The sequence below is a fragment of the Camellia sinensis genome, chromosome 13 (genome assembly GCF_055761805.1).
Source record: "Camellia sinensis isolate YWXY chromosome 13, ASM5576180v1, whole genome shotgun sequence".
Classification (NCBI taxonomy): Eukaryota; Viridiplantae; Streptophyta; class Magnoliopsida; order Ericales; family Theaceae; genus Camellia; species Camellia sinensis.
This window is the reverse complement of record NC_138973.1, coordinates 149,603,614-149,613,613: the sequence shown is the minus strand read 5'-3', so window position 1 is coordinate 149,613,613 and position 10,000 is coordinate 149,603,614.

Sequence of the window (10,000 nt, the reverse complement as noted above, 5' to 3'; positions counted from 1 at the left end):
CGGCCCGCATGCCTTGCCACGGCGTCGCCCAACATGCCATGCCACAGCGTTGCCCAACGTGCCATGCCTTAGCCTTGGTTGACATGCCATGCCTTAGCCTTGGCCGACTTGCCATGCCACGGCCTCGGCCCGCATGCCATGCCACGGCCTCGGCCTTTATGCCTTGCCACGGCGTTGCCCAGCATGCCGTGCCACAGTGTTGCCCAACGTGCCATGCCTTAGCCTTTGTAAACATGCCATGCCACGGCCTCGGCCAGCATGCCATTCCACGGCCCCGGCCCCCATGCCATGCCACGGCCCTGGCCCCGGCCCGCATGCCTTGCCACGGCGTTGCCCTGCATGCCATGCCACAGCGTTGCCCAACGTGCCATGCCTTAGCCTCGGCCCGCATGCCATGCCACGGCCTCGGCCCGCATGCCATGCCACGGCCTCGGCTCGCATGCCTTGCCACGATGTTGCCTGGCGTGCCATGCCTTTGCCTTGGCCAACATGCCATGCCACGGCCTCGGCCAGCATGGCATGCTATAGCATTGCCTAACATACCAAGGCTGGAATGCCATGCCACGACCTCAGCCCGCATGCAATGCCACGACCCTGGACCGCATGCCATGCCACGACCCCGACCCGCATGCCATGCCACAGCGTTGCGCAGCACGCCATGTGACGGCCTCAGCCCGCATGACATGCGACGGCCCTGGCCCGCATGCCATGCCACGGTCCCGGCCCGCATGGCATGCCACGGCGTTGCCCAGCATGCCATGCCACAGCGTTGCCCAGCATGCCATGCCACAGCGTGCCATGCCTTAGCCTTGGCCAACATGCCATGCCACGTCCTCGGCCCGCTTGCCATGCTACAGCCTCGGCTCGCATGCCTTGCCACGGCATTGCCCGGCATGCCATGCCACAGCATTGCTCTGCGAGCGATGCGTTAGCCTTGGCCAACATGCCATGCCACGGCCTCAGCCCGCATGCCATGCTACAACATTGCCTAACATACCAAGGCCGGAATGCCATGCCACGGCCTCAGCCGGCATGCCGTGCAACAGCCCCGAACAGCATGCCATACCACAGCCCCAGCCCACATGACATGCCGCGGCCCCGGCCCGCATGCCAAGGCTGGAATGCCATGCCACGGCCTCGGCCAGCATGCCACAGCGTTGCCCAGCGCGCCATGCCATGACCTCGGCCCGCATGCCATGCCAAGGCCCCGGCCCGCATGCCTTGCCACGGCGTTGCCCAGCATGCCATGCCACAGCGTTGCCCAGTGTGCCATGCCTTAGCCTTGGCCAACATGCCATGCCACGGCCTCGGCCCACATGCCTTGCCACGTCGTTGCCCGGCATGCCATGCCACAGCGTTGCCCGGCATGCCATGCTACAGCGTTGCTCTGCGTGCCATGCCTTAGCCTTGGCCAACATGCCATGCCACGGCCTCAGCCCGCATGGCATGCTACAGCGTTGCCCAACATACCAAGGCCAGAATGCCATGCCATGCCACGGCCCCGGCCCGCATGCCATGGCATAGCGTTGCCCTGCATACCAAGGCCAGAATGCCATGCCATGTACTCGGTCCGCGTGCCATGCCACAGCCTCGGCCAGCATGCCACAGCATTGCCCAGCGAGCCATGCCACGGCCGCGGCCCGCATGCCATGCGACAGCCCCAGCCCGCATGCCTTGCCACGGTGTTGCCCAGCGTGCCATGCCATAACGTTGCCCAGCGTGCCATGCCTTAGCCTTGGCCAACATGCCATGCCACGGCCTCGGCCCGCATAGCATGCCACGGCCTCGTCCCGCATGCGTTGCCACGGCGTTGCCCAGCATGCCATGCCACAGCGTTGCTCAGTGTGCCATGCCTTGGCCTTGGCCAACATGCCATGCCACGGCCTTGGCCCACATGGCATGCTACAGCGTTGCCCAACATACCAAGGCCGGAATGCCATGCCACGGCCTTGCCCCGCATGACATGCCACGACCCCGACCCGCATGCCTTGCCACGGCGTTGCCCAGCGTGCCATGCCTTAGCCTTGGCCAACGTGCCATGCCACGGCCTCGGCCCGCATGCCTTGCCACGGTGTTGCCCAACATGCCATGCCACAGCGTTGCCCAGCGTGCCATGCCCTAGCCTTGGCCAACATGCCATGCCACTGCCACGGCCAGATGTCATGCCACCGCCACGGCCAGGATGCCATGCCACTGCCTTGGCCAGCCTGCCAGGCCCTAGCCTTGGCCAGCATGCCTTGCCACAACGTTGCCCAGCATGCCAAGGCGGGAATGCCATGCCACGGCCATGGCCGGCATGCCAAGCCACGACGTTGCCCAGCATGCCAAGGCGGGCACGCCATGCCACGGCCTCTGCCCACATGCCTTGCGGCTCCCTTGGCCAGCGTGCCATGCCACAGCGTTGCCCAGCGTGCGATGCCTTAGCCTTGGCCAACATGCCATGCCATTGCCTTGGCCAGCATGTCGTGCCACCGCCACGGCCAGCATGCCATGCCACTCTGTTGCCTGGCATGCCACGGCCGTGGCGGCATGGCAAGCCACGGCCGTAGCGGCATGGCAAGCCACGACATTGTCCAGCATGCCAGGCCACGGCCTCAGCCCGCATGCCATGCCATGGCACCGTCTTGGTTAGCATGCCATGCCATGGCACCGCCTTGTCCAGCATGTCGTGCGACAGCGTTGGGCAGCATGCCTTGCCGCGGTGATGCCCAGCATGCCATGAAGGCTGGCATGTTGAGCCACGGCATTGCCCTGTATGCCACAGCCGGCATGCCAAGCCTCGGCCTTGGCCATGGCACGTCCTTGGCGAGCATGCCGTGGCACCGCCTTGGCTGGAATGCCACGCCACACCGTTGCCTAGCAGGGCGAGGCAGGCATGCCCTGCCACGGCCTCGGCCGGCATGCCATCCCAAGGCGTTGCCCAGCGTGCCACGACCTTTGCCATGCATGCCATGTCGAGGACTTGGCCAGAAACATGGCATGTCGCGGGCTGGGCGAGCATGCCATGCCACGGCATAGGCTGGCTTGCCTTGCCATGGCCTTGGCCAGCAGCATGCCGTGCCACGGCCTCGGCCAGCAAGCCACGCCAATGCCCCGGCCAGCATGCCATGCCAAGGCCTTGGCCAGCAGCACGCCGGTGCCACTGGCTTGGCCAGCAGCATGCGCTGTCGTGGCCTTCGCGAGCATGCCATGGCCTTAGCAAGCATGCCATGCGAATGCCTTGGCCGGCATGCCATGCCAATGCCTTGGGCCAGCATGCCATGCCAAGGCCTTGGCCAGCGGCATGGCATGCCATGTGCTGGGCGAGCATGGCATGCCACGGGCTCGGCGAGCATGGCATGCCACCGCCTTGATCGCTCTTTTCGAACATGATTCTTTTATAATCTTACCCAAACCATGCCACACAATTAAAAATGCACTACAATCAATTTTAAATGTCATTCCCTATTTTTTTGCAATTTTTCTTGAGTTTTTCGAATTTTTAAAGCCCTTATTTGGCCAAAAAAATCAAAATAAAACAAAAAAATGAAAAAAATAATTTAATAATTTCTATAATTACTAGTGCCTCATCCTTTAATTAGTGGAATTTTTCCATAATTTTTTCACTATTTTTATTATTTTTTAAGTACTAAAATTGAAATAAATTAAAATAAAATAATTCCGGCGGCAAAATATTTTTTTAAAATTTTTCTTATGGTGTATTAAATTATTTCCTACAACTTTCATGTTGAAAGTTTTGGCAAAAAACCGTTACTTTTTTAAAAAACCCCATTATGACTCCTCGAGCATGGTCGATGTTTCCTCCTGCCAGATTGAAAAGGGCTTAACAAGCTACTATAAGGGGGGGCACCTTCCTTGCCCAGGCAGGATTGTGGCAGGTATGCCCCATGCTGGGCGCGGCCTGGGCAGGGGCCTTGGGTGGCATGGACCGCGGCTTGACCGTGGCCTGAGCCGCGGCCTTGGGTGGCCTGGACTGTGGCCTTGGGCGGCTCGGCCGCGGCCTTGGGTGGCTTGGATTGCGGCTCGACTGTGGCCTTGGGCGCGGCCTTGGGCATCATGGCATGGCATGCGCGCGGGCGTAGGCGGCCTAGCATGCGCGCGGCCTGGGCAGCACAGCATGGCATGCACGCGGTGTGGGCGGGCTGGAATGCGCGCGGCCTGGGCAGCACCACATGGCATGCGCGCAGCATGGAGGGCCTGGCATGCGCGTGGCGTGGGCCGGTTGGCATGCGCGCGGCCTGGGCAGCATCGCATGGCATGCGCGCGGCGTGAGGGGCCTGGCATGCGCGCGGCCAGGGCTCCACCGCATGGTATGCGCGCGGCGTGGCCAGCCTGGCATGCGCGCGGCCTGGGCAGCACCGCATGGCATGCGCGCGGCGTGGGCGGCCAGGCATGCGCGCGGCCAGGGCAGCACTGCATGGCATGCAACCGGCGTGGGCGGCCTGGCATGCACGAGGCGTGGGCAGCACGGCATGGCATGCGCGCGGCCTGGGCAGCACGGCATGGCATGCGCACGGTCGGGGCAGCCTGGCATGCGAGCGGCCTGGGCAGCACCGCATGGGATGCGCACGGCCTGGGCGGCCTGGCATCCACGCGGCGTGGGCAGCCTGGCCTGGCATGCCCGCGGCGTGGGAAGGGTGGCCTGTGCGCATACCGCGCGCGCGGTCTTTTGACCGTGGTGCCTGTGTTGCGCGCATAGTCGCGCACGCCTTTGCACGCCTTCACACGCAACGCACGTCTAGTGATAAGCCCAAGGCCAGTGGCATGCCATGCCATCGCCAAGGCAGCCTTGCCAAAGCCAGCAGCATGCCATGCCAAGGCCAAGGCCAGCAGCATGCCACGCCAAGGCCAAGACAGCCCAACCAAAGCCAGCAGCATGCCATGCCAAGGCCAAGGCAAGCAGCATGCCACCCCAAGGCCAAGGCAGCAAAGCCAAAGCCAGCGGCATGCCATGCCAAGGCCAAGGAAGCCCAGCCCAAGCCAGCAGCATGCCATGCCAAGGCCAAGGCCAGCAGCATACCATGCCATGGCCAAGGCAGCCCATCCAAAGCCAGCAGGATGCCATGCCAAGGCCAAGGCCAGTAGCATGCCATGCCAAGGCCAAGGCAGCCCAGCCAAAGCCAGCAGCATATCATGCCAAGGCCAAGGCCAGCAGCATACCATGCCACGACCAAGGCAGCCCAGCCAAAGCTAGCAGCATGCCATGCCAAGGCCAAGGCCAGTAGCGTGCCATGCCAAGGCAAAGGCCAGCAGCATGCCATGCCATGGCCAAGGCAGCCCAGCCAAAGCCAGTAGCATGCCATGCCAAGGCCAGCAGCATGCCATGCCAAGGCCTAGGCCAGCAGCATGCCATACCAGGGCCAAGGCAGCCTAGCCAAAGCCAGCAGCATGCCATGCAAAGACCAAGGCCAGCAGCATGCCTTGCCACGACCAAGGTAGCCCAGCCAAAGCCAGCAGCATGCCATGCCAAGGCCAAGGCAGCCCATCCAAAGCCAGCAGGATGCCATGCCAAGGCCAAGGCCAGCAACATGCCATGCCATGGCCAAGGCTGCCCAGCTAAAGCCAGCATCATGCCATGCCACGGCCAAGGCCAGTAGCATGCCATGCCAAGGCCAAGGCAGCCCAGCCAAAGCCAGCAGCATGCCATAACAAGGCCAAGGCCAGCAACAAGCCATGCCATGGCTAGGGCAGCCCAGCCAAAGCCAGCAACATGCCATACCAAGGCCAAGGCCAGTAGCATGCCATGCCAAGGCCAAGGTAGCATAGCCAAAGCAAGCAGCATGCCATGCCAAGGGCAAGGCCAGCAGCATGCCATGCCACGGCCAAGGCAGCCCAGCCAAAGCCAGCAGCATGCTATGCCAAGGCCAAGGCTAGCAGCATGCCATGCCAAGGCCAAGGTAGCCTAGCCAAAGCCAGCAGCATGCCATGCCAAGGCCAAGGCCAGCAGCATGCCATGCCAAGGCCAAGGCCAGCAGCATGCCATGCCAAGGCCAAGGCAACCCTGCCAAAGTCAGCTGAATGCCATACCAAGGCAGCCTAGACAAAGCAAGCAGCATGCCATGCCAAGGGCAAGGCCAGCAGCATGCCATGCCACGGCCAAGGCAGCCCAGCCAAAGCCAGCAGCATGCCATGCCAAGGCCAAGGCTAGCAGCATGCCATGCCAAGGCCAAGGTAGCCTAGCCAAAGCCAGCAGCATGCCATGCCAAGGCCAAGGCCAGCAGCATGCCATGCCAAGGCCAGGGCAGCCCAGCCAAAGTCAGCTGAATGGCATGCCAAGGCCAAGGCCAGCATCATGCCAAGCGAAGGCCAAGGCAGCCCAGCCAAAGCCAGCAGCGTGCCATTCCAAGGCCAAGGCCAGCAGCATGCCATGCCATGGCCAAGGCAGCCCAGCCAAAGCCAGCAGCATGCCATGCCAAGGCCAAGGCAGCCCAGCCGTAGCCAGCAGCATGCCATGCCAAGGCCAGCAGCATGCCATGCCATGGCCAAGGCAGCCCAGCCAAAGCCAGTAGCATGCCATGCCAAGGCCAAGGCCGGTTGCATGCCATGCCATGGCCAAGGCCAGCAGCATGCCATGCTATGCCACGGCCAAGCCAGCCCCAGGCTTGGCCAGCAACATGCCATGCCAAAGCCTTTGCTAGCAGCATGCCATACCAACGCCTCGTCCTTGGCCAGCAGCATGCCTTGCCACGGCCTTATCCAGCAGCATGGCATGCCATGCCACAGCCTTGGCCAGCAGCATGGCATGCCTTGCCACGACCTTGGCAATCAGTATGGCATGCCCTGGCCTTGGCCAACAGCATATCATGACACGGCCTTGGCAAGCATGCCATGTCCCTCGTGTAATTGTACAAGTTGCCTTGCGAAATGCATGTCCCTCGGTTAAATTTCCATTTGGTTGGCTTTGGCGTGCGAACGAGTTGCCTGTGCTTTCCTAGTGGAAGCTTGTTGTGAGAAGTATGTCCCTCGAAAATTGACTGGTGCCTTTGTTATCTGCATTCGCGCTAACTAGTGCTTGCTCGGCTTCTCTAAATCTTTTCGCACGTTCGTTGGGCTTCTTAGTCCTTCGGCGGGTGATTCGTTTTGGGCAGCTGGTGCATAGTGTATGTCGTGGCGCGTGAGTTGTGTTTGGTTTGTACGAGTTGGACGGATCCCTGCCTGTGCAGTGAACTCCACTGGTGCATTCCTTCATGTCCCTCGTGTAATTGCCTTCAGGTTGTCTTCGACTTGGCTACAAGCTAGTTGCCTGCGCTTCCCCAGTGGAAGGTGCCTTGCGAAAAGCGTGTCCCTCAGGTAATTTCCATTTGGTTGGCTTTGACGTTCGAACGAGTTGCCTATGCTTTCCTAGTGGAAGATTGTTTTGAAAAGTATATCCCTTGAAAGTTGCCAGCTGCGTTTGTTATTTGCATTCACGCTAACCAGTGCTTGCTCGGCTTCTCTAAATGTTCTCGTACGTTCGTCGGGCTTCTTAGCCCTTCGGGGGGTGACTCGTTTGGGGGGCTGGTGCATAGTGTACGTTGTGGCGCGTGAGTTGTGTTTGGTTTGTGCGAGTTGGACGGATCCCTGCCTGTACAGCGAACTCCACTGGTGCATTCCTCCATGTCCCACGGGTAAATGCCCTTTAGGTTGTCTTCGATTCGCCTTCGAGTTGCCTGCGCTTTCCTAGCTTAAGGTGCCTTGCGAAAAGCGTGTCCCTCGGGTAATTGCCATTTGGGTGGCCTTGACTTACGAACAACCTGCTTGCGCGTTCCCAGTGGAAGGTTGTCGCAAAAAGTATGTACCTCGGAAGTTTTGCACGTTGCCTTTGTTACCTGCAGTCGCGCTAACCGGTGCTTGCTCGGCTTCTCTGAATGTTCTGGCACGTTTGTCTGGCTTCTTAGTCCTTCGGGGTGTGATTCGTTTCGGGCGGCTGGTGCGTAGTGTACATCGTGGCGTGTGAGTTGTGTTTGGTTTGTGCGAGTTGGATGGATCCCTGCCTGTGCAGCGAACTCCACTGGTGCATTCCTCTTCATCATCCGCGGGATTCCTACAGGTTGCCTGCGCTTTCCCTAGTGGAAAAGGTCCTTGCGAAAAGCTATGTCCCTCGGTTAATTGCCGTTCGGTTGGCTTTGACTTGCCTACGAGTTGCCTGCGCTCTCCTAGTGGAAGCTCCTTGCGAAAATTTATGTCCCTCGGTTGGTAGCCATCCGGTTGGCTTTGACTTGCCTACAAGCTAGTTGCCTGCGCTTCCCCAGTGGAAGCTGCCTTGCGAAAAGCATGTCCGTCGGGTATTTGCCATTTTGTTGGCTTTGACTTGCGAACGAACTGCCTATGCTTTCCAAGTGGAAGCTTGTTGCGAAAAGTATGTCCCTCGGAAGTTTTGCACGTTGCCTTTGCTACCTGCAGTCGCGCTAACCGGTGCTTGCTCGGCTTCTCTGAATGTTCTGGCACGTTCGTCTGGCTTCTTAGTCCTTCGGGGTGTGATTCGTTTCGGGCGGCTGGTGCGTAGTGTACGTCGTGGCGCGTGAGTTGTGTTTGGTTTGTGAGAGTTGGATGGATCCCTGCCTGTGCAGCGAACTCCACTGGTGCATTCCTCTTCATCATCCGCGGGATTCCCACAGGTTGCCTGCGCTTTCCCTAGTGGAAAAGGTCCTTGCGAAAAGCTATGTCCCTCGATTAATTGCCGTTCGGTTGGCTTTGACTTGCCTACGAGTTGCCTGCGCTCTCCTGGTGGAAGCTCCTTGCGAAAATTTATGTCCCTCGGTTGGTAGCCATCCGATTGGCTTTGACTTGCCTACAAGCTAGTTGCCTGCGCTTCCCCAGTGGAAGCTGCCTTGCGAAAAGCATGTCCGTCGGGTAATTGCCATTTTGTTGGCTTTGACTTGCGAACGAACTGCCTATGTTTTCCAAGTGGAAGCTTGTTGCGAAAAGTATGTCCCTCGGAAGTTTTGCACGTTGCCTTTGCTACCTGCAGTCGCGCTAACCGGTGCTTGCTCGGCTTCTCTGAATGTTCTGGCACGTTCGTCTGGCTTCTTAGTCCTTTGGGGTGTGATTCGTTTCGGGCGGCTGGTGCGTAGTGTACGTCGTGGCGCGTGAGTTGTGTTTGGTTTGTGAGAGTTGGATGGATCCCTGCCTGTGCAGCGAACTCCACTGGTGCATTCCTCTTCATCATCCGCGGGATTCCTACAGGTTGCCTGCGCTTTCCCTAGTGGAAAAGGTCCTTGAGAAAAGCTATGTCCCTCGGTTAATTGCCGTTCGGTTGGCTTTGACTTGCCTACGAGTTGCCTGCGCTCTCCTGGTGGAAGCTCCTTGCGAAAATTTATGTCCCTCGGTTGGTAGCCATCCGGTTGGCTTTGACTTGCCTACAAGCTAGTTGCCTGCGCTTCCCCAGTGGAAGCTGCCTTGCGAAAAGCATGTCCGTCGGGTAATTGCCATTTTGTTGGCTTTGACTTGCGAACGAGCTGCCTATGCTTTCCAAGTGGAAGCTTGTTGCGAATAGTATGTCCCTCGGAAGTTTTGCATGTTGCCTTTGTTACTTGCAGTCGCGCTAATCGGTGCTTGCTCGGCTTCTCTAAATGTTCTCGCACGTTCGTCGGGCTTCTTAGTCCTTTGGGGTCTGATTCGTTTTGGGGGGCTGGTGCGTAGTGTACGTCGTGGCGCATGAGTTGTGTTTGGTGTGTGCGAGTTGGACGGATCCCTGCCTATGCAACGAACTCCACTGGTGCATTCCTCTTCATCATCCGCGGGATTCCTATAGGTTGCCTGCGCTTTCCCTAGTGGAAAAGGTCTTTGCAAAAAGTTATGTCCCTCGATTAAATTGCCATTTGGTTGGCTATGACTTGCCTACGAGTTGCCTGTGCTCTCCTAGTGAAAGCTCCTTGCAAAAATTTATGTCCCGCGGTTGGTAGCCATCCGGTTGGCTTTGACTTGCCTACAAGTTAGTTGCCTGCGCTTCCCCCGTGGAAGCTACCTGGCGAAAAGCATGTCCCTCGGGTAATTGCCATTTTGTTGGCTTTGACTTGCG